Genomic DNA, 22,024 nt, shown 5'->3' with positions numbered 1-22,024 from the left:
TTTTACGTTTATTTCGCAGTTATACATCTGAAAAATCTCTGTTGAAATGCAAATTGAACTCATATCTCTTTAAACCCTCACATAGAATATATTGGTGAGCCATATGCAAGCTGAGCACATGGACCGCAGGAAGATCTGTCACCGCATATACACAATTGTGTCTACAACTACAAGCACATTCAGTGGTGACAAACGATCTACAGTGATCACCTTGCTCAATATTCACAGTCTGAGTTCTTGCATTCATCTCCAATGCGAGAGTCTCACTACAGTCTCCAACTTGGATTACGGTTTGATCAGAGATCTGCCTCCTAATTAACAATAAATTACACAGGTGAATTCCCTGTCAGCATCTAAATCTCAAGGCTCTGTCTGATCTGAATCTGTCACATAATTCTCTATCCACTCATATTCCCCCAGGAAGTGAACCTGGCTTTCATACCATGTTATTGTCGAAGGATCCATATCTAATGGCGCTGCCCATGAAGTATGTGAAATAGATTCAGTATTAACAATGCTGTATATCAAAGCAAGATTTCAAACTCCAAATAAGGCAGAGCATTTATCAATTTTGATGCTCATCTCTTTTGTTTTTGGTCTCTATTTATAATGCCACTAAGGAACATGTCATGAGCGGACATATATGAAGAGACACGAAGGTTCATTATGAAGTCTCTAACAGACCCAATACTAATCCTTTGTGATTAAGCATTAAGCAAATTCTATTTATAAGACATTCGATCTGTATATACTATAATGGATTATATGCTCGATCCAATTACAATATATTGAGAACACTTGATCGATATTGAACAATAGATCATTTACTCGATCTCCAAGAGATAATCTGGAAGTGCAGGTTTCAGTATACTTAACTTATATATGGTCTCAATTAGGTGCAAGAATTCTACCAAGGTATATGAATAATGATTCTGATTTAGCACAGGTATTATGTGCAAGTGTATGTATGCATGTATGTCATTGATGTCATCCCTGTATCTGACCGAAGCTACATATATTTACAGATATAAACAAAGAATGTCTAAACTGCATTTTTTCAAACTTGAATGTAGATTTAGGATGTGACACTTTGTTATTCTCTAAGTAGATGGAACTGATGTCCTTTCATTAGACGAACTATTCATGAGGCTATCAGTTGAGTTCCCATGTTATGTGACACTTGGAAGAGTGCCTGGTTTGGTTTTTCTATTTATTAAGTTTTGATTTGTTTGTTCCATGAAGGTTCCCATTTCATCGGCTATTTAGTTCATGGTGGTCTTCTTTGCTCTTCTTTGATAGGTTTGCATAAACTACCCTTCATAGGATGGTAGGATTATGCTTCAATACCACTCTAATGTCCCTTATTTGGGCTTTTAAAAATTTACATCTAAAATTCCAAATCAAAGTTTGGATTGTGATTGGAAAGTGAAGTTCAACTGATTTGCAATGCTTCCTACTGAGAAACTTGCCAATCCTTGTAATATCCCAATGGGTCCCAACACTCATTTGCTTTACAAAACCTTCTGAATTTAAGGTTCATTGAGGTTTGATTTCCTTGTAATATGCCAATGGGCCCCAACACACATTTGCTTTCCAAAACCTTTTCCATTTGGTTCATTGCGGTTTGAGCTGTTTGTTCGTGTTCTCATTTCATTAATATTTAGTTCATGGTCGTCTTATTTGCTCTTCTTCAATAGGTTTGTTTAAACTACCCTTCGCAGGATGCTAGGATTATGCTTTGATACCACTCTAATGCCCCCCTATTTGGGCTTTTTATAATTTACATCCAAGGTTAAAAATTAAAATTTGGATTGCGATTGGAAATGTAAGGTTAACTGATTTGCAATGCTTCCTACTGATAAACTTGTCAATCCTTGTAATATCCCAATGGGTTCCAACACACATTTTCTTTCCAAAACCTTCTGAATATATTAAGATAAACTTTTATAAATGTCAGTCACTAATCCCTTTAAGTTATGGGAATTCTGCTAGTAGAATAACTGGAGTGAATGGTGGAGTCAACACTATGTGAAACTCACTTGGTTCATCTGTATTTTCCTAGATAGCACCGCAGCCAAACATATGGTTGATGCTGGAGAATGTGAGCAGATGTCAAAATATATATTGTGCCTAGCTTGATACTTGTCTGTGCTAAAATAATTCAATAATCGATGATGTATGGTTCATGGCAAATGCAAAACTTCAGACCCCATGCAATTGAAGAATAATAAATGCTCAATCTATACTAAAGTACCCACAGCAAATAATGAATCATGATATGAGTGTACGTCTCCGCAATGTATACCGGGTGAGTATAGAGACTGGGTCTGACAGTATGATATTGTGCTGATAAAATTATCATGTTGATAATGAAATGGTTTCCAAATGTTAAAACAGAATTTGCCATTGTTTATATCTATTTTCCAAGGTTGCACGGGTACGTGGGTACGGGAACGGGGACGGGTACGGGAACGGGTACGGGTACGCATATTTTTCAAAATAGGGGACGGGGGTACGTGTGTATGCCTATTTTTTCTATATTATTAATATTTTATAGAAAATATAAAAATCAAAATATATGTCATGAGTCATGACATTGAGCATTCAAAACAAGAAATTTGAAATATATATATATGCTATTGCTGAATGTTTAATGTTTAAAGTATTTTTCATAATAGGGGACGGAGGTACTTGGGTATGTCAAACTTATTTAAAAATTATACCTTTATATTTATAAAAAATCTGAAATTATGAGTCATGACAATGGTTTTTCAAAACAAGAACAGTGATAAAGTTTGCAAATGTAATGTATTATTTTCAGTTTCAGATTTGCTATATGTTTGAAATAATAATACATGATAAATGCTTAGATGCATAACAAAGAAGGCAGACTTTAAAAATGAACAAGAGGATCCTAAATCGTATAACAATGACATATTGCAAATGATAAACTTATGACTTGAACAGTGATAAAGTTTATTTTTAATGAGTATCAAAGTTTCAAACTGATTTGGTATTGAATTAAGTTTGATAAACAACAAGCTAATGCAAAAATAAAAAACCAAAAAAAAAAATCAGAATCTTAATCAAGGTCCTTAGCTATGATGCTCTCCACCGAGTACCCGGTACGTGGGATACGTGTACCCGGTACTTGGGTACGTGGGTACTCGGTGGGTACGAGTACCAGGGGTGTGGGTACGAGTACCCATGCAACCTTGCTATTTTCCCTTCCTACATGTTTGCAGGTGATACCAAATGCTATATCACTTGCTGGCTCTGTAAATCCTCTTTTGAGTGCTTGGTCTTGTTTTCCGTACATTTGATGCTGATTAGAATTTCAGTGATTTGCAGTTACAATGTCGATTCGGCTCTGCGAGTATTCAACTGCTGACACCTCAAACTTGTAAATCATTGATTCATTGTTATAAGTCTCCTGTTCCACGAGAAGTCCTGACTGTCTGTTATTTCTCATGTCACTGATTATGGAGCAGCCTATTGATAAACAGGAATTATGTGTTCCAGCCTGAGTGTATGGATCAAACCATCTAAATTGCTGATCTATCCCTCTACTGATTGCCCCCTCCCATTTTGCATTTAACTTTCACCCCTTATACCCGCACAGGTAAGAGGGGACTTTGCTTAAGGTTCCAACTTAAGGATGAATCACTATTTTTTTTTCAAGTTTTCTTCAGATTTCTTGCCAACATTTTTACCACTTCTAACCTTTATATAATTCTTGTTGTAAAGTTTCTGCAAATTCTGATAAACCAAAACTGATATAATGAGTAAATTAAGAGACAAATAAATATGCCTAGTAAATCGCCGATCAGTATAGGGAGAAGTATTTATCATAAGGCCATATGTAAGGGAACTTACATGCATATTAGATCCGTCTAATCTGCAATATCAGAACATTGATATAATCAAGTTATTAGAAGTTAACACTCCCTCTTAACTTGATAATATAAATGAGAGAAACATATCTAGCAACATTGTTTAAGCATAGAATTGTACTCTATATCTATCTAATTCTTCCATGCTTGTAGTATCATGGTACACATGATACTTTGTTATATTACTAAACTTGTAATATGGATTATCACTAACACTTGTGATAATAGTATTACAAGTAATGCAATATGCAGGATAAAATCCGGAGAATGATAAAATTCTTCCTTTATCCAAATTGTGACTCATAGGTACTGATAAGACTATATCACAATATGATCTTGAATTAAGATCTGCTAGTACATAGGATAAAACCTGGAGAATGATTAAATTCTCCCTTTATCCAAATTGTGACTCATAGGCATAGAAATGTCTATAACACAATATGATCTTTAATTCATCCAGATCTGCTAGTAGTTTCCTACTGTTATAGATCATTATCTTAGAGATCGTCATCTCATATAATGTCTATTTATTATCACAGAGATCGTCACCTCGTATAATAAACACAAATGGTGAAGCCCATAATAGTCAATAGCTTGACAATAATAATTTAAAAAAATATTTCATTAATAAGTAAGGAGTACAAATGCATTATAATTCAATCATACCAAGTCTTTCTCTTAAGTGATTTATCTTCACTTGAGAGAGGTTTTGTAAGAATATCTGTTGTCTGATCTGCAATGCAAATGTATTCTAACTTGATAGTTTTCCTATCTACCATATCGCTTACATAATATTAAGAATTTCAATATGCTTGGACCTGTCATAAAAAACTAGATTTATCGAAAGCTTGATGGAACTATGATTGTCACAGTGAATAATAGTGGGATTCATGGGTTGACCAAATAATCCCACAAGTAACTTTCTAAGCCAAACTACTTCCCGAGAGGCCATTGCAGCTGTAATGTATTCAGCTTTTGTGGAACTCCATGCTATTGATGCTTGCTTTCTGCATATCTATAATATCTTTGTTGAGCCTAAAGTGAAACATCTTGAATTGCTTTTTCTATCAGTAACATTTCCAGCCCAATCTGAGTCTATGAACCCTTGTAAGTCTAAGTCAACTTTCTTATACTTGAGCCCAAGGTTAAGAGTACCTTGTACGTATCTCATAATGTGTTTGATTGCAACTAGGTGAATCTCTTTTGGCTCACACATAAACTGACTTAAGGCATTAACAACATAGCTAATATCAGGTCTTGTATTTACCAAGTACATAAGAGACCTAATCATCTGTTTGTAAAGAGTAGAATCTATGGAGGGTGATTCTGCTGCTGCTTCCTTAAGTTTGTGTAGATTAGTCTCCATTGGAGAAGACATAGGTTTGCAGTTCCACATTCCAAATCTCTTCAAGATGTCTAATGTATACTTTCGTTGATTAAGTATGATGCTGTTAGAGTTTTGCCACACTTCCAATCCTAAGAAGTAATGAAGAAGTCCTAAATCTTTCATATCAAATCCTTTGATTAGATCTTTCTTGCATTGATCTATAAGATGATCATCACCTGTTATTAGTAAATCATCAACATATAGTATCAAAATTATCATATCATCTTTATCCCTTCTATAATAGAGATTTGGATCAGTTTCATTCTTAGAGAATCCTAAACTGGTGAGATATGTATCGATTCTTTCATACCATGCTTTGGGTGCTTGTTTACGCCCATAGAGAGCTTTCTTGAGTCTGCAAACAAAGATTTTAGGATTATGAGTTTCAAATCCTTCAGGTTATTCCAAATATACCTCTTCTGTAATCTTTCCATTCAGAAATGTTGTTTTCACATCCATCTGATGTACTTTCCATCCCTATGATGTTGCAATAGCTAGGACTGCTCTTACAGAGGTGTATTTAGCAACTGGAGCAAAGGATTCTTCATAATCAATTCCCTCCTTCTGAGAGAATCCTCTGGATACAAATTTGGCTTTATATTTTTCAATGCTATTGTCAGCAACATGCTTGATTTTAAATATCCATTTAGAAGAAACAATAGATTTTCCCTCAGGCCTTGGAACAATTTCCCAAACATCATTCTTAATAATGGATTGGTATTCTTCCCTCATGGCATCTTTCCAAGCTGTATGTTTAATAGCATCTGAAACATTGGTTGGTTCTGATTTAGATAAATCACTTATGTTTGTTGCATAGCTAGAAAATCTTTTGGGTCATTTTCTTTCTCTGAAGGTTTCAGATGGTGCAACAAAGTCTTGTGCTTCCTCTACAATCTTAATAGCCCAAAGTGGTATTTTCTTAGGATTTTGAGTTTCTTCAAGATTAAGATTTTGAATTTCACCTTCAATTTCTTCAGTGTTCTCCCTCTGAAACTCAAATCCATGATTTTCTTCAGAATTAGGTATATGTGTAGGATCTTCAGAACTTAGGGCTCTTTTAAATCCTAAATCTTCTTCAAATATTACATCCCTACTAAGTTCAGTGTTTTTTTGACCAGGTATGTAAACTCTATATGCTTTAGATGTTTTGCTATACTCGACAAAAATACCTTTCCTTCCGGAGGGTTCTAACTTAGTTCTCTTTTCTTTTGGAAGAAGTATGTATACTGGACACCCAAATATCGTAAGATGACTTATATTTGGTTTAACCTTAGAAAAGACTTCTTCAGGAGTTTTATCTCTAAGGTGGGAGTGAGGACTTCTGTTTTGAATATAGACAACAGTACATGAGGCTTTTTCCCAAAGATAATATTCGAAATTTTGGTCAAATATCATAGCTCGTGCTGCTTCTATAGTTCTATTCTTCTTTTCTGCTACCCCATTTTGCTTTGGGTTATAAGGAACAATATACTCCCTCTTAATTCCTGCTTCTTTAAAAAAATATTTAAACAAATCTGAAGTATATTCCCCTCCATTATCAATCCTAATAGTTTTAATTTTGTGCCTTGATAGGTTTTCAGTGAAGGATTTGAATTCTTTAAAACTCTTAAGGATTTTTTCTGATTCTTTACATTTAAATAAGTAAATCCATGTTTTCCTAGAGAAATCGTCTATAAAAAGTATATAGTACCAAAATCCTCCAAGAGAAGGAACAAACATAGGTCTACATAAATCTAAGTGGATTAATTCTAAAACATTGTTAGTTTTTCTAGTGCTATCTTGAAATGCACTTTTGGCATTCTTACCTAGAGCACATCTTTTGCATATGCTCTTATGATCTTTATTCAACTTAGGTAAACCAGTAACCATCTTTTCCATAGTCGATAAGGTTTTGAAGTTTAGATGTCCTAACCTTCTATGCCACATTTCGTTTCTATCAACAGCTTCATGAATTAAGGTTTGAATAGGTTCTATATTTAGTTCATACATGTATCCCTTTCTTTGACCAATCAACTTTGATTTCTTAAATGAAGAGTTCTTAGACTAGGTTATTACTTTACCGTCCATGAATGCAATCTTATGTCCATCATCTTCAAGTGTTGTAACAGAAATTAGATTCCTCTTGATTCCTAGTACATAGAGTACTCTTTTGAGATGAAGAGAAATACCTGACTTCAGTTTCAAGGTGCAGTTCCCAATTCCTTTTACATAATGAGTGGAATTATCACCTATGGTAACTTCGTCATTAACTTCCTCTGATATTGAGTCTAATGCTTCTTTGTATCCTGTAATGTGTCGAGATGATCCACTATCAATTACCCATGCTTTGCTTGATACTTCATTTGATAGCATTGAATACAATACACTTTACTTAGGATCATAGTTTTCCCCTTTCCTAGTAACATTTGTATAGTTTACTTGCTGCTTTGTATTCTCAGGGCAATTAGATTTATAGTGTCCAAATTTTTCACATTTTATTTTGGATAAATCTCTCTTTTGTCATTTCTTTGATTACCCTTAGTCTTCTTGAAGTGCTTCTTCTTACCTTTATAAGAATTTGTGTTGAGGACATGAAGTTCTTCATCTTCAGTTTTTAATTCCCCTCCTTTTTTGAGTTGCCTAGATTCTTCTTGAAGGCTATCTTCTTTAAGTCTATTGAAGTCTGGAAGTTTATCTCTAACACTTACTCCTTGTGAGAATGTTTCCCATGAATCCGGTAACCCATCTATAGCCATAAGTGATAGCTCTTTGTTTTCAATTATGGTCCCTATACTTGCAAGTTCATCTCTCAAACTGGCCATCCTTAGGAAGTATGAATTCATAGATTCTCCCTTCCTTATCTTTATGTGATTTAGGTGCATTTTTAGTGCAAGGGTTCTAGTTGCATTGTTAACCTCATATGCATTTAACAATGCACTCATCATATTAAATGCTGTTTAATGTTTCGTTAGCATAGGTACTATTTCATTTTTAATTCCATCTAATATGATTTGCATGGCTTTCTTGTTTCCTTTAGTCCAGATAGTTTTATGTGGATCAGCATTAGGTTGCTTGGATTCCCTATCAACAAACTGTATTACATCATTGTCTTCAAGAATCGTCATAATTCTGAATTTCCAAGCGACAAAGTGTTCTTTTCCATCAAACCTGTCTTCGGGTCTGATTGTGCTAGCCATTGAAGTTAGACGAATGTTGCCAGATATTTTAAATCTGATTGGCAATTTGCAGAGCCTAGGTTCGACTACTAGAGCTCTAATACTATGTAAAGTTTTTGCAAATTCTGATCAACCAAAACCAATATAATGACTTTACTCTTGCTGCAAATCAATCTATCTTCAAGTCTGGGCTGAATGTTATTGTTTAGGAAGTCTGTAATGAATTCTAGAAATTATATTTTATCTCTGATCTAAATCGTCAAGGAGCAGATTGCTAGAAGAGCAGACTTTTGATAATATTGTGTGTCCTCTATCCACAATCTTGTTCCTACTTTATAGATTAACCAAGGGTCTTGTCTTTCCATAAGACACACACCTTCTAGGTCGGCCCTCCATGAAATAATACCTTTTCCACTACAAATAGTCAGCCTTTTCATTTAACTAATAGTTAATTAATATTCAACTACAATAGTCAATTAAGAGGCATATAAATATGCCTAGTAAATCGCCGATCAGTATAGGGAGAAGTATTTATCATAAGGCCATATGTAAGGGAACTTGCATATTATATCTGTCTAATCTGGAATATCAGAACATTGATATAATCAAGTTATTAGGATTTAACACTTGCAATGTTCGCACGTGCAACCACACATGACTAAGATGAATGGAATCCCTTGAACGCCAAAAAATTGGAATGCATCCAAACATCTAAAAGATAATGAAGGAAATACTTATACGATAGATGTGTTCATATCACATATAGCTGCGCTGCTTAGAAAATAGATTTGAGTATAGACAAGCTACATATATAGCATTTCAAACTAGGTATAGTGGACCCAGCTATCCATGATCTCTAGAACTATCGATTTATTTGAGGATATTCACCACATCACAGTGACTTTGGTTCTTTTCATAAGCTAGCATGTTACAAAATATATGAGCTTTAAGTACAAAATAACTTGTGTTATATGGGGTACATGCCCCCACTCTTAAACTCCTCATCTCTGTCCCTTTCTTGTCCCCCTAAATGATTTTTTTCTGGAAATCCTTAGGAAACTCATGCCTATAATTAGAGACAAAAAGAAATATAGGGGATCCTTAGCTGTCCCCAAGGTGGCCAGGGATGGCCAAGTGTCTCCCATATAAAGAAGAAAACAGACTTAGTTTAATTTTTAAAAGTAAAGACATCTAGCAATTGTTTGTTGGGTTTAAATGGGCACAAGGGCCCAAAAACACTCCAATGCCCCTTGTTCACCCTAATAGACGAAAGGAAAATTGAAACTTTAAATATGTTTGAGGTGTTTTATAATTTTATTGCCATGGATTGTGCATTGGAAGTTGTGTGCTACTGCTATTGGAGGTAGCTTTGATAATATTACACTTACAAGGATATGGGTTTTAGGGCTTGGATGCCTGCCCATGTAATCTATGTAGCTTAATATGACAAAGAAGTTAGAAATTTAGAATTGAAAGATTACAAAGAATACATCAATTGGATCAGCTGCCACCATTGCATAGATGCATTTCCATTTGACTTATGCATTTAGATTGTTAGAGAGGGTTTTTAATTAGTTTTATGTTTTAGTTTCAATTTGTTGTCACACAAACATTACAAAATGTGCATTAGCAGCAATTATAACAATGTGAATGACATGGGCAGTGAAGAAGTTGAAGCAAATAGAATGGATCATTCTTCTCATTTTAAATATCTAAATATAGGGTCTATAAGAACTCCACAACATTGTTCCGCATGCTCTTCATCCTCTCCTCTCTTCAAAAATTTGCAGAAGACCCTCTCAACTTGCCACCAATTTAAGCATTAATAAGGGTGAAAATATAGCGTGTGACAAACATTGCTTATGTCATATTTGTAATATTAATAATCATAGGGAGTTGTAATAGGGTAACCCAACATTTATTTGTTTAGACTAAATATGGGGTTCGGAAGCATTTTAGAAGCACTTGGGTTGTGTTTGCATAGATGATGGAAAATATTGAAGATCCAATTTTTTTATAATTTCTATAATTGAGTAAATTGCATTTTTGTAGGCGTTTAGAGTGGAATTTACCTTGAAGATTGTGATTGGTCCTTTATAATTGGATTGAATGTTTGGGTTCATTTCGGAGCACCAGAGAATTATTGTTGACAAATAGAGCAGTCGTCAACAATTTTTGGTCTGCACTTTATGTTGTGATTGACACCAAGCTCACTATTTGATAAGCAAGGTTCATTATTTCCATTGACACGTCCATTAGCAATATTGTCAAGCTTGCATTGTGAAGCAATCTTTGTTGCCATTCACTTATGTAATTTATTTTGCTCTTTAGAGATCCCGAGGATGTTGTAGAGTCGCCAGAAACTCTTAACATTGTATCAATACTCTCCAAATGCAAAGACTCCTCAAGAGACATGATTTTGGCTTAAAGTTGTTGGGTGCAGTTTGATACTGTATGGTTGTCAACTTTGTTTCTAGAAGGTCATTTCCATAAATTGTGACTACAAATATGCCTGTATTCAGGTAAAGTTGTTAGAGGGCCATGAGGCCTCTCCCAAACAATAGTTTGCAGAATTTGTTTTTGTGTCATAATTGTTTTTGAGATCTATTATTTTTGGAAAACTTTTCATTTGTATTCAATTAATTAGTTTTACTTTTCTAGGTGAAAGTTCTTATGTGGGAAAATTTAATCCCCATCAAAACAACCAGTTATTATATGGTGAATTATTCCTATGCGACTGCTTTGTCAAATCTGCTTGTGGACTATGTCAGATCTACCTATGGATTGTATAGATTGGCAGATCTTTCTTATTTTGGATCTTTAGTGATCAGATTATGCATTCATAGGAGAGCTAAAAGGTTATTCTTGAATATGCTCTCATGCTTTCACAACCTTCTTTAGACGGGCTCTCCTTTCTTTGTAGGCATATATTTGTACATTGGACAAGCACATATCAGTTACCAGGCCACAACTTCCTTTATTGGACCATTGTGAATGATTGTTGGCTGCTTGTGGAAATTTCATTTTGCACCAGCTTACCAACATATTGGTGAGATCGTGATTTACTCGACACATTGAGATTACATGTATGAAATTGGAATTCAGAATTCTATTTCTGCTTGAGCTGTAATTGGGTTCATCTGTTTGTAAGTTTTTCTATCAGTCTTCAACATCATTGCCTTGGTGGCCATTGTCTATGATTTGGTGTTATAGTGGGCAATTTTTGATTGGCTTCTTTGCACTCTGTCATCTTGTATGGTGATCGCGTGGATTCTACATGGTGATTTTTGTGGTGGCGATACAACAATTTATTGCTAGTACGATCTGATTGGTGGATTTCTCTCTTGCTCGGACTTTTACCTTGAATGGGATTTCACTTTTATTACTAGCATAGAGCCTTGATAGTACTCATTATCAAATTTGTTTTATCTATGTTGACTAGTTTAACGACGACTCCCACATTGATAAGAATATCCCAGTTCTTCATTCAACAATGTTCCAACTTGTGTTTACCATGAATAGGGTACATTCATTGCTGGGATCAGGTATTATCATCAACAATATTTCTTTTACCTCTTCTATTGGCTGTGACGTGATATTTGTGACCGAACTTCATTTTATTGTCGTCAAAATTAGTCAATCTCTTTGTTGGCCTATCTCGAGCACACCTCTAATTGACATGACCTTTATTTTTGACAAGCACTTTTATTCTCATGGTGATATTACATTTAATTAATTGTGTATATGATGATAGGATGTAGGTATTATGATAATAGATAAGCTTCTATTATTAGTTAATGGTAATCTATTTGTAATATATTGTAAATATTAGAATGTTTCTAATATTTAGTTAGCTGTAGATAACTGCTCATTTTCTCCTAGCTAGAATAGAAAGCTTCTATTCTTTATGATCGTTTCCCAAGGAAACATCGTTCCATTCATTTGTATATATAGACCTCTCAGTCTCTGTTAGTAACAAACAAATATTTTCCAATTACTTCATAATATGGTATTAGAGCCAATACTCAAAATTTCTTCAAAAACAATTATAATTTTTTGGTTGAAATTATCTGCCTTTTATTTTTGAAATTATTTACATGCATATTTGCTTCCAACTCTCTCATAACTTGACTAGGGTTTCCGTTTTGAGAGATCTGAATCTCCCGACTTCTGGTTCGGTTTTGCAACCCATTTCTGTCTAGATTAGACTGTTTTTTCTACAGATTTCCACCATTTTTGTGGTTTTTTTTGCAGCAGGGCTGCTTTTGTTCAAAACCCTATTTTTTTTTGTATTAGTTCAATTTTTTTTTATAGATTCTTGGTGGGTTTTTTGAGAGCTTAATTGGGTTGTCGTCCGATTTTTCTAGGTACCTTAATTTTTAAGCCAACAGATTTGAAAATCAACAACATATTCTTTTTGGGTTTTTTGAGCTCTCTTTTAGTTACCCCTTCAAATTTTCTGGGTCTTCTTTTTTTTGAAACTCAAAGAACATGCCTTCATAGGTTTTCATGCTTTTTAATTGAAAAAAGTGTTATGGCATCATTGATTGATATTCTGCTCGAGAGCAATTCAAAATTCCATGGTTGGAATTATGGCACTTGGAAGCAAGGAATAATAGCAATTTTTGAATATCAGAATACCTATCAGATTGTTTTGGGTGTTACATAGCATTCGACTGCCCCTGGTGCTGATCTGGATACATGGGATTTGAATAATCGGGAGGCGGTGATGATTCTCAAATTACATGTAGCTGATGATCATTTCTCGCAGATTCTATCTGACAAGACAACTATAGAGATATGGGCACATATCAAAAATCTTCATGAGACTTCTGACAAAAGCATCTTCTTGAAGAACACTAATTTCTATTATCATGGATGAGCAAACATCGCTCTAGGCTCACCTGAATAGGATTCAGGAAATCCGTGATCAATTGCTTGCCATTGGTCGCACGATGGAGGAAGAGGACATTGTGGTTATCACTCTTCGGAGTTTACCGAAGTCCTACGAGCATTTTATCGAGACTCAACATCATGTCTTTTGATGTTGATCTGAAGTTCACAGATCTTTGCACATTTCTGCTTCAACAAGATCGGTGGAAACAATAGTTCAGTAGCAGTTCTAGCTCTACCTCCACAAAGAAAGCCTTTGTTGCTAAATCCTTTTAGGAGGATAGAGGCAGGTCTCAACAGTCTTCTCAGCAGAAGTCCTCTACTCCAACTTCAAAAGGCTATCGAAAGAAGAACATTCAATGCAACTATTGCAATAATTATGGGTACTTGAAGGTTGAATGTTGGAAGCGCTTAGCTGCCCTATTTAAGCAATATGGTTTGGAGCCCATAGCAAATAGTGCGGAGCACTTTGAGCATACAAAATTTGCCTTTTACGCTCTTTGACAGCTTTGTGCTCTCGATAGATTAACTATTAAGGGAGGGTATTATGATAATAGATAAGCTTCTATTATTAGTTAATGGTAATCTATTTGTAATCTATTGTAAATATTAGGATGTTTCTAATATTTAGTTAGCTGTAGATAACTGTTAGCTTTCTCCTAGCTGGAATAGAAAGTTTCTATTCTTTACGATCATTTCCTAAGGAAACATCGTTCCATTCATTTGTATATATAGACCTCTCGATCTCTGTTAATAACAAGAAAATATTTTCCAATTACTTTGTAATAGTAGGCTCTTCTTTTACTCTCAACTCTTATCATATTGTTTGGTATAGGGTTTTTGAAGTTTTATCCCACATTGAGTGGGAAGAATTATTTTCAGCTCTTTAATAATTTCACATCTTCGTATGTGTAATTGCCAACCAAGGACTTTGTGTCTTGTTATGGAGATGTGCGATCCTACTTTCATCCACGTCTATATGTAGTGTGGATAAGGCTTCTAGTGGGGCCTACATTGTGAGCACCCACCATACACTTTCTATTATTTCAGTTTTACGGCCCCTCTTCTTAGCTTGCAGTCATGTGCATGACCAAGTTTAGCCGTTAGGGTCCTGTGTTGCTCCAAAGGTCCTAAAATAGACTTTGTTTTTCCCAATTGTTGTAACTTTTGCAAATGGAGGCGAAATTTTGCAAACAAGATATCAATGAAAAGCTGGTTCAGTCAGTTCTAGCCAAGTTGCACCATGAAGGTATTGAGGAGCACTTGATTTCTATTCATGCATATTTTTCTGATTTGATTTTAGAATTTCTTAATCTCAGATAGTTGGTGAATTGGCACTGTGGGTACATTGTTGTAAATTTGTAAAACAAAGTTGTAATTTCTCTTGTACAAAGGGGTTTATTGCTTGAATTATGGGGGGAAATCTATTGTACACTTCAGTTATATCATGAATTTGTTAAAAAATGTACTTCAATCATATAATTGTCATGAGTGGAAATCACTTTTGGCCTAAATCCAAAACTTATAGGTGCTAGAGAAAAGAGAAAATAATTTGATCAAAGAGATGAAGCTCTTGGCACTCTCATTGTGTATATTTTGCTTGATTGTTGTTTCATGTAAACATCCAAATGATATTTGGACTTCTTAGTAGGACTCTTTGGTAAGCTAGACAAGATGAGGGAATTTGAGTTGGAGAACGAAAAATGAGTCTAAATTTTAGTGATTTTGACAATATCCAGATTTTTTCCTCTAATTTTTGTTAGATTGGACTTATCTAATTGTGGGGTTACAAAAGAGGATGCTTGTTTTCCATAAGAAATATCCACAGATGAAAGAAATGATATTCTTCATCAAATATCCTAGACATCGAAAGGTTGCATCTTATAGAGAATAAACATGTTATTTGATAATAACTAATTAATATTAATTAATTTTGTTCATTAAATAAATATTTTATTAAATATCTATCAAATTAATATTTATTATAATTATATTTTTGTTAATTGATAATTATTTATTTTAAGGCTCAATATGAAAATCATTATTTATTTTTTTACTTCAAATATTGTTTATTCTATAAAATATTTCTTTTACAATTTATTAAAATTATTTATTACAAAACTCTAGGATGAGGACATCACAGTCCCACCCTCCCAAAATTGCTTGTCCTCAAGCAATGTTAATTTTTACAAGACTTTCACTGCGAGTAGTTGTGCAACTCTAATATTAATCTGAAAATTCATATCTTTGAGTCTTTTCTAGATCAACGAAATAAAATATACGTTTGAAAGCATATGCATGAATATGTGAAGACCCAAAGCATACACTCTAATGGATGAAGACATAGAGCATACACATTGAAGACACAAAGCGTACACATTGATGCATGAAGACATGAAGCATACATAAACACATAGTACACACATTGTTAGGTTCATTCAGTTATAATATTTATGATCAAATTCTTTAGTGATATGATTTCAAATATATGTGTATAAACATCTAGATTCGTATTCATTAGAATGGCTCTGCGCTTTATCTTTTTACCCTACAGGATGACAGGATCATGCTCAAATATCATTTGTAATATCCCTTGTTGGGACCTTAATTTATCCTAAATTTCTCAATTAAGGTTTGGGTTGTAATGTCCATGATATGTTTATTGATTCACCTCATTAGGTTAATCTTTAACCCTCATATGCAACCTTATTACTATTTCAACTGAATGAAAGGAGTAGGTGTTACCCAAGTTGCCTAGAAACTAACAATGGATTCCCTCGAAATTTATAGGTCCAAGTTTGTATTACGAAGGCTTATGAAATGCTTGGATTTATACAAGCCCCTCCTTGGTAACACCACAACCTTCCCTTCTCAAATTAAAATAGTAATAGGTCTTGAATAAATATACATCTATATAATATAACTGATATCATTACGATGTTATTCTTATTAATGGATTTATATGATGTATATATTAGATCATGTATTAACTCTTTTCTCTGATAGAATATAGATATAATATTTTGTGATTCAATATCTAACTCTCAGATGTGTTACAACATCATTTGCAATCACACTAAGCTTGCCAATGTAACAAGTTTATTTATTTTCTTATCTCTTCCTTTATGATGAGTAACAAATGTATTTATAATCTGCTATTCTTCCCTTAGAAAAGTATATATATATATATAATGCCCGCTGATGAAAGGAATGATTTTAATCTTCATTAAATATCTTAGACACTGAAAGGTTGCATCTTATGGAGAATAGACATGTTATTTAATAATGACTAATTGATAACAATTGACTTTGTTAAATAAATATATATTTTATTAAATATAATTAAATTAATTTTAATTATGATTATATTTTTATGAATTGATTATTATGTATTTTAATGATCTATACAAATAATTATTTACTTATTTATTTTAAGTATTATTTATTTTGCAATATATTAAAATCATTTATTACAAAACTCTAGGATGGATACATCAAATTCTCTATTCCCTTCAAGCTAGGTCTTGATTATTCAGTTTTTGTTTCTACATTCTAATTGATGCTCTTGTTAGTGCACACAAATGGTTGCTGTTGATGAATTTGCAGCTCAACTCACAAGGGAACAAGAAAATTCGACACACATGGGTACATTGAAGCCTTCAAAGCCTCAAGCAATCCTTGCAAAAGACTCCACTCCAGGCTTCAAGTTGCGAAGGAATGAAACAACATAAGGATCCCAAGTCTAATGAGAGAACTAAGGATTCTCTTTCCAACCATGCTTATGAGTCGAAGACCTCTTGTAAAGAGGAATCATCGAAAAAGAAGATGAAATGTGCATATTGTAAAAAGTATAGGACATGATGAGCATAAGTGTTATAATAAGAAGATTGGTGTGACCACTTACATTCTTCAAAAGACAACATCAAGCTTCCCTCGGCAGTGTCTCCACCTTTATCACAATTAACAACTGCTTCATTTACATGGTTAAGAACTACAATAGTTCCGCATGACATGTATAAGATGAAATCTAAGGTTCTCACAACTTCTACACATCTTGAACATGGAACATGACTTCTTGATTTAGGTGCCTCTCATCATATGACATCTTCTTTTGAGCCTTGTAATTCTACCAACATATTGATGGGTAACAACACATACATGAAGGTTTGTGGGAAAGGTTCTATTGACATGGGAGGGAAGACATTTAATCATGTTCTTTTTGTACCATCTTTGAACATTGGTATCCTTCTAGCTTATCAAAGTACTCATGGGCCACATGGTAAACAATATAGTTCACTCTTGATCTTGCCTACATTAGGGACATGGAGACTACACATGTCAAATGATATATCTATAGGAGCTATGGATTATTCATCTAGGTTGTATTCCTTCTCTCATTTTGCTCATGATGATGATGACATTCTTAATGTTCACACCCTTCCTGTAATGTCCCCATCTTTTTAGCATCTCAGTGGGGTTCTTAGCCTTTACATTCTCCGAAGGCTAAGTGGAGAAATAAGGAGAAATTGATTAAATTAATTTCTTATAAAGTCATTAAATAAATTAAAACTAAAAGGTGACTTTATATTTAATTAATTTAATTAAAAATGACTAAAGTTAAATAAATAAATTAAGGGAATCTTCTAGAAGGAGGTCCATCTATTGGAGGAAAACAATAAATAGGGATGGCAGCTTCATTGTTGGGCATCGAATGTGTTGCTTTCTACTCTTCTAGATAACTTGTGGAGCCAAGGGTTTCTGCAGTTGCTGCATTGATCGTTGGGAACGAACACTCCCATTGATTTACATAACTGAGGTGGTGAAATATCTTCCGAAGGGGTTGTGGTTGTTGGAGAAGACAAATTAGTCTTTTCATTGTGCCGAATTTGTGGCCTAGGGCCAAGTTTGTGGAGTAAGGAATAAGTTGGATATCGTTGGTACAGTAACTTTGCTATAGTATTGCTGCTACAGTATCGATGGTACAGTATCATTGCTACAGTAACGCTGCCATAGTAACGCTGCTATAGTGCCGCTGCTACAGTGTCATCGCTACAGTAATTCGCTGCAGTGTCGTTGCTGCTACAAGAACTTGCTACAGTAAAAATCCAGATTCCCTTGAGCAGTTTTCCAGGTTCCTATCTATTTCATTTGTAATGCATGGAGGATAGATTTGAATATTTTAGGCCATGTGTAACAATTTAGAAGTCATTTGTAATCTGAATATCAAAGTTTGACATCAGAATTTGTTGCCCTAATGTCTTATTGATGTAGATGCATATTTTCTCATTTATTGTCAATGATCTATGTTTCAAAAAAAATACAAAAACATTTGTTGTTACTCATTTGGAGTTTGCAAGCATATCTCTTTTAGTTTGGCATTTAGAAATAAATCAGAATTTAGATCTGCAATATATATATCCCTTGTGTGCAAAGTGTTTGACGAAATTCTCAGGTTAGCAATCACGAAATAAAAATCAGAATTGCATAGGATATTACAGTGGTACAAGAGCTTGCTTGCAAAGTGTTTGACAAAATGTCAAACAATTGAATTATAAAAGAATTTGGTGTTTGTCGAAGTAAATTGTTGGGGTTATTACACTTCCATTCTTTTCACATGCATAAAATTTTCAAGTTCTTTACTTCTATTCTCTCATTGACAGCAGTAACAAGGTTAAAATAAATACAAGAACGTTAAAATACAAATGAAGAAACAAATTCAGTGATAGTACATTGGAGATGGGACAAGATTACAATTGATAATCAATTTAAATAAGAAAAAACAAATGACAGTCACAACATTAATCTATTTATATAGTAATAGAACTAGTTTTGCAATCACATAAACATTAGCAAACCAAGATGGTGGTCATCATAGGCGCTCATGAGCCAGAATAGCTTCTTTTCAAACCTGCCCATTCAATACTTGCAGCTTCAATCAGAACTATTCTTCTATCTCTCTCTGCCTTTAGATGACTCTGATTTTGATGCAGAGTTGGCTGAACTATATGGCAGCACTTAGCCTTCGGGTGTTCTTTTTTGTAAAACTTATTTACATGTTTTTTGTTGTCACATGCATATATGATATTGGAAATGAACATTGAATTCTGATTTCCAAATTTTGAATGCATAGTGTTTTGAAACAGTGAAATGTTGTATACTTGTATGCCAAAAGTTCTATGATGTTTAAGTCAGTACTCCCAACCTTGCCGCAAGTCGGGGGAGTCTGAAGAGTTGGCAAGCAGAGTCAACTCTATTGAGTTTTGACAACTCGGTTGCTCGATTTGTCGAGGTTGACCCAAGACTCGGCTAACTCGGCGAGTGGGCAAAACTTGCCCAACTCAACAGGTTCGAGCATGTATAACTCAATTGGGTTTGAGCATATGCTTGCAAGTTTACTTTGTAATTCAACACTCGGCTCAGGGGGCAAGAGGATTTATACAAATATATATTTAAGTTACATTTATTTCCTTTCTTGTACTTAAAGTTATATTTGTTTAAATACTATCAGGATCTTTGAGATAGGTTTCAACTTCATAGGAGTTAAGATGCAAAATCTAGATAAACTCCAAGATTCAACACGCCTTCAACACTCTAACCCCCCATAACCTATCCTAGCTTTCTAAAGTCAAATTGAAGCTAGAACAAGGATTGTCTAAAGGTTTTAAGTTTCTAACAAATTTCACCCAAAATCCCTTTGGTTTCATTTCCATACTCTTGACAAACCTAGCTACAATTTACATTTTACGTATGTGATGGATTTAGCATTTATGTTCCTTGTTTATATATGTCATGACAAATTAGCTTCTATTTGATTATGTCATAGTGCCTTTAAGTTTTATTCAATAAAGGGTGTATAAAACAAGTTTTAAATTGTTAAAAATTTCTAAAATTCAAGGGCTTTTTTCATTTTGTTGAATCATAGCTGAGTCACAAGTTGAGTCGGCCTTGCCAAGTTCGAGTTTGGGAACTATGGTTTAAATGCTATGCTTTCCCCATATTTTCATATGAATGTCATGTATATTTGCAAATTTTCCTATATTTTATATAGCTGTCCCATCGCCGTCCCCAATCTTGGCAAAACAATTTTCCATTCTGGAAACATGTCCCTTCGTCTTGAAAACTCAGGATAGGACTACAAAATACTAAAAAGTAAAGATTAAGTTAATCTTTACAAACATCTTTTCCTAATATTATCGCAAAACATTTTGTAATAATAAAACGTATAATAATGAAATGAATTCCTTATTAACTTAAATAATCAAATTAAATACAAATAACAATCACAAATGCAGAGCCCACACTAATGTTGCTTCCTCCACCACGATGAGCCTTCTACTAGAGTTAAAACTTCGACTTCAAGCTTTCACCCAACATTTGTATTTGACAGGAACTAGATGCTATGCATCCTTGTTATGAATTGTGTTTCATAACAAAGCCTGCAATAATAACATTCAAATTGTTATACAAGTTTATGAGGTATATGATGCATAGATTCAAGTTAATTGAAACATTAGTAACAATCAAGTGAATGAGGTTAGGGAATGCATTATTTAGCTATAATAAGGATGCTATTTAATGTGGGGCCTTATGCAAAGATCCTATTTTTATCAAATATTCTTTTTATAGACAATTAAGAACATAGCCGTCTTGTATATAAATTAACCGTTTAATGTTTTGTGAATCACCCTCTAATTCTATGCTATGCTACCCAAGGACGCATTTCTGGCTCTAAGCCTTGCATTTTGAAAACCATCCCTAATTTGGGGACTCAAGGATGACCGGAAACGTTTCCAAGCTGTCCCCACCCAAGCAGGAAAATCGGAAACACGTCCTTTAAAATTCGGAAATGGTCAGTGCATTTCTAGTTGGCATTGACCATTTGGGGGTTTGCGTAGCCTTTTTTCGTCCGTCCTGGAGATTGCGTAACCGTTTCCTGTTTGTCCTAGGGACTACTTGAAGTTTCCGATTTCAAAATAAATTTAATTCAAAAAGACATTGATAAATAGCGAGTTTCTGCCCAGTTGCAGGCCCCACACATTGGAAGTCACTAAATTAATAAAATATGATATGTTTAACATAGCATATGTTGAAGGTTTACTTTTTTGGAAGTCATTACAAACTTAGCATCCAATCGATGACTAAAGATACAAACTTTTGTTCAACAAACTAGACCTGAAATGATTGTAAATTAGACTTTTATTTGATATTCATATCAAAGACTTGGAAATGACTACTGCTGTATTGAGGTATACTCAGATCGTTTCCAGCTTTGATAATGCTCTGATAGCAGCAATAAGCGCCCAAAAATATACTGATGTAGCTGATTACTGTGCAGACAAGATGGCTGCTACCTGTCTAGGAACAATTTGGCACAATAAACTCAATTCTTCTTCAAAAACCACAAGCAGGGGCTCTAAAATCTAAACATATTGCCCGGATATGGCAGATGATTTGCTTAATACCCAAAAGTAGATTGATTCTCTCATTTAATTCATTTTATGTCATCCTATGTTCCTTTTCTTAGACTTTAGTATTCGTAGATGATGATTCAATTTGATACTATGTTCTATGATGATTCAATTTGATGCTACATTCTATGCTGATTTGATGATAGAATTGATAATTTTTAATTATGTTGCTATGATGAATGTGAGAATGCCATGTAATTCTGAAATTTATATATATGTATATGTATG

At 34.1% G+C, this 22,024-nt stretch overlaps 1 protein-coding gene across 2 annotated transcripts in view; it reads left to right on the top strand.

Moving 5' to 3' along the window:
* Nucleotides 1-22,024, top strand: part of LOC149551856 (WD-40 repeat family protein / notchless protein) — a 135,216-nt gene that overhangs the window by 92,117 nt on the left and 21,075 nt on the right. The window lies entirely within an intron of this gene.

Source organism: Cupressus sempervirens, chromosome 6, assembly GCF_028749045.1.
Source record: "Cupressus sempervirens isolate cs-2001-9-10 chromosome 6, ASM2874904v1, whole genome shotgun sequence".
In the NCBI taxonomy this organism is placed as follows: domain Eukaryota; kingdom Viridiplantae; phylum Streptophyta; class Pinopsida; order Cupressales; family Cupressaceae; genus Cupressus; species Cupressus sempervirens.
The sequence above is the reverse complement of the archived record's forward strand: the minus strand, read 5'-3'. Positions and strand labels throughout refer to the sequence as shown.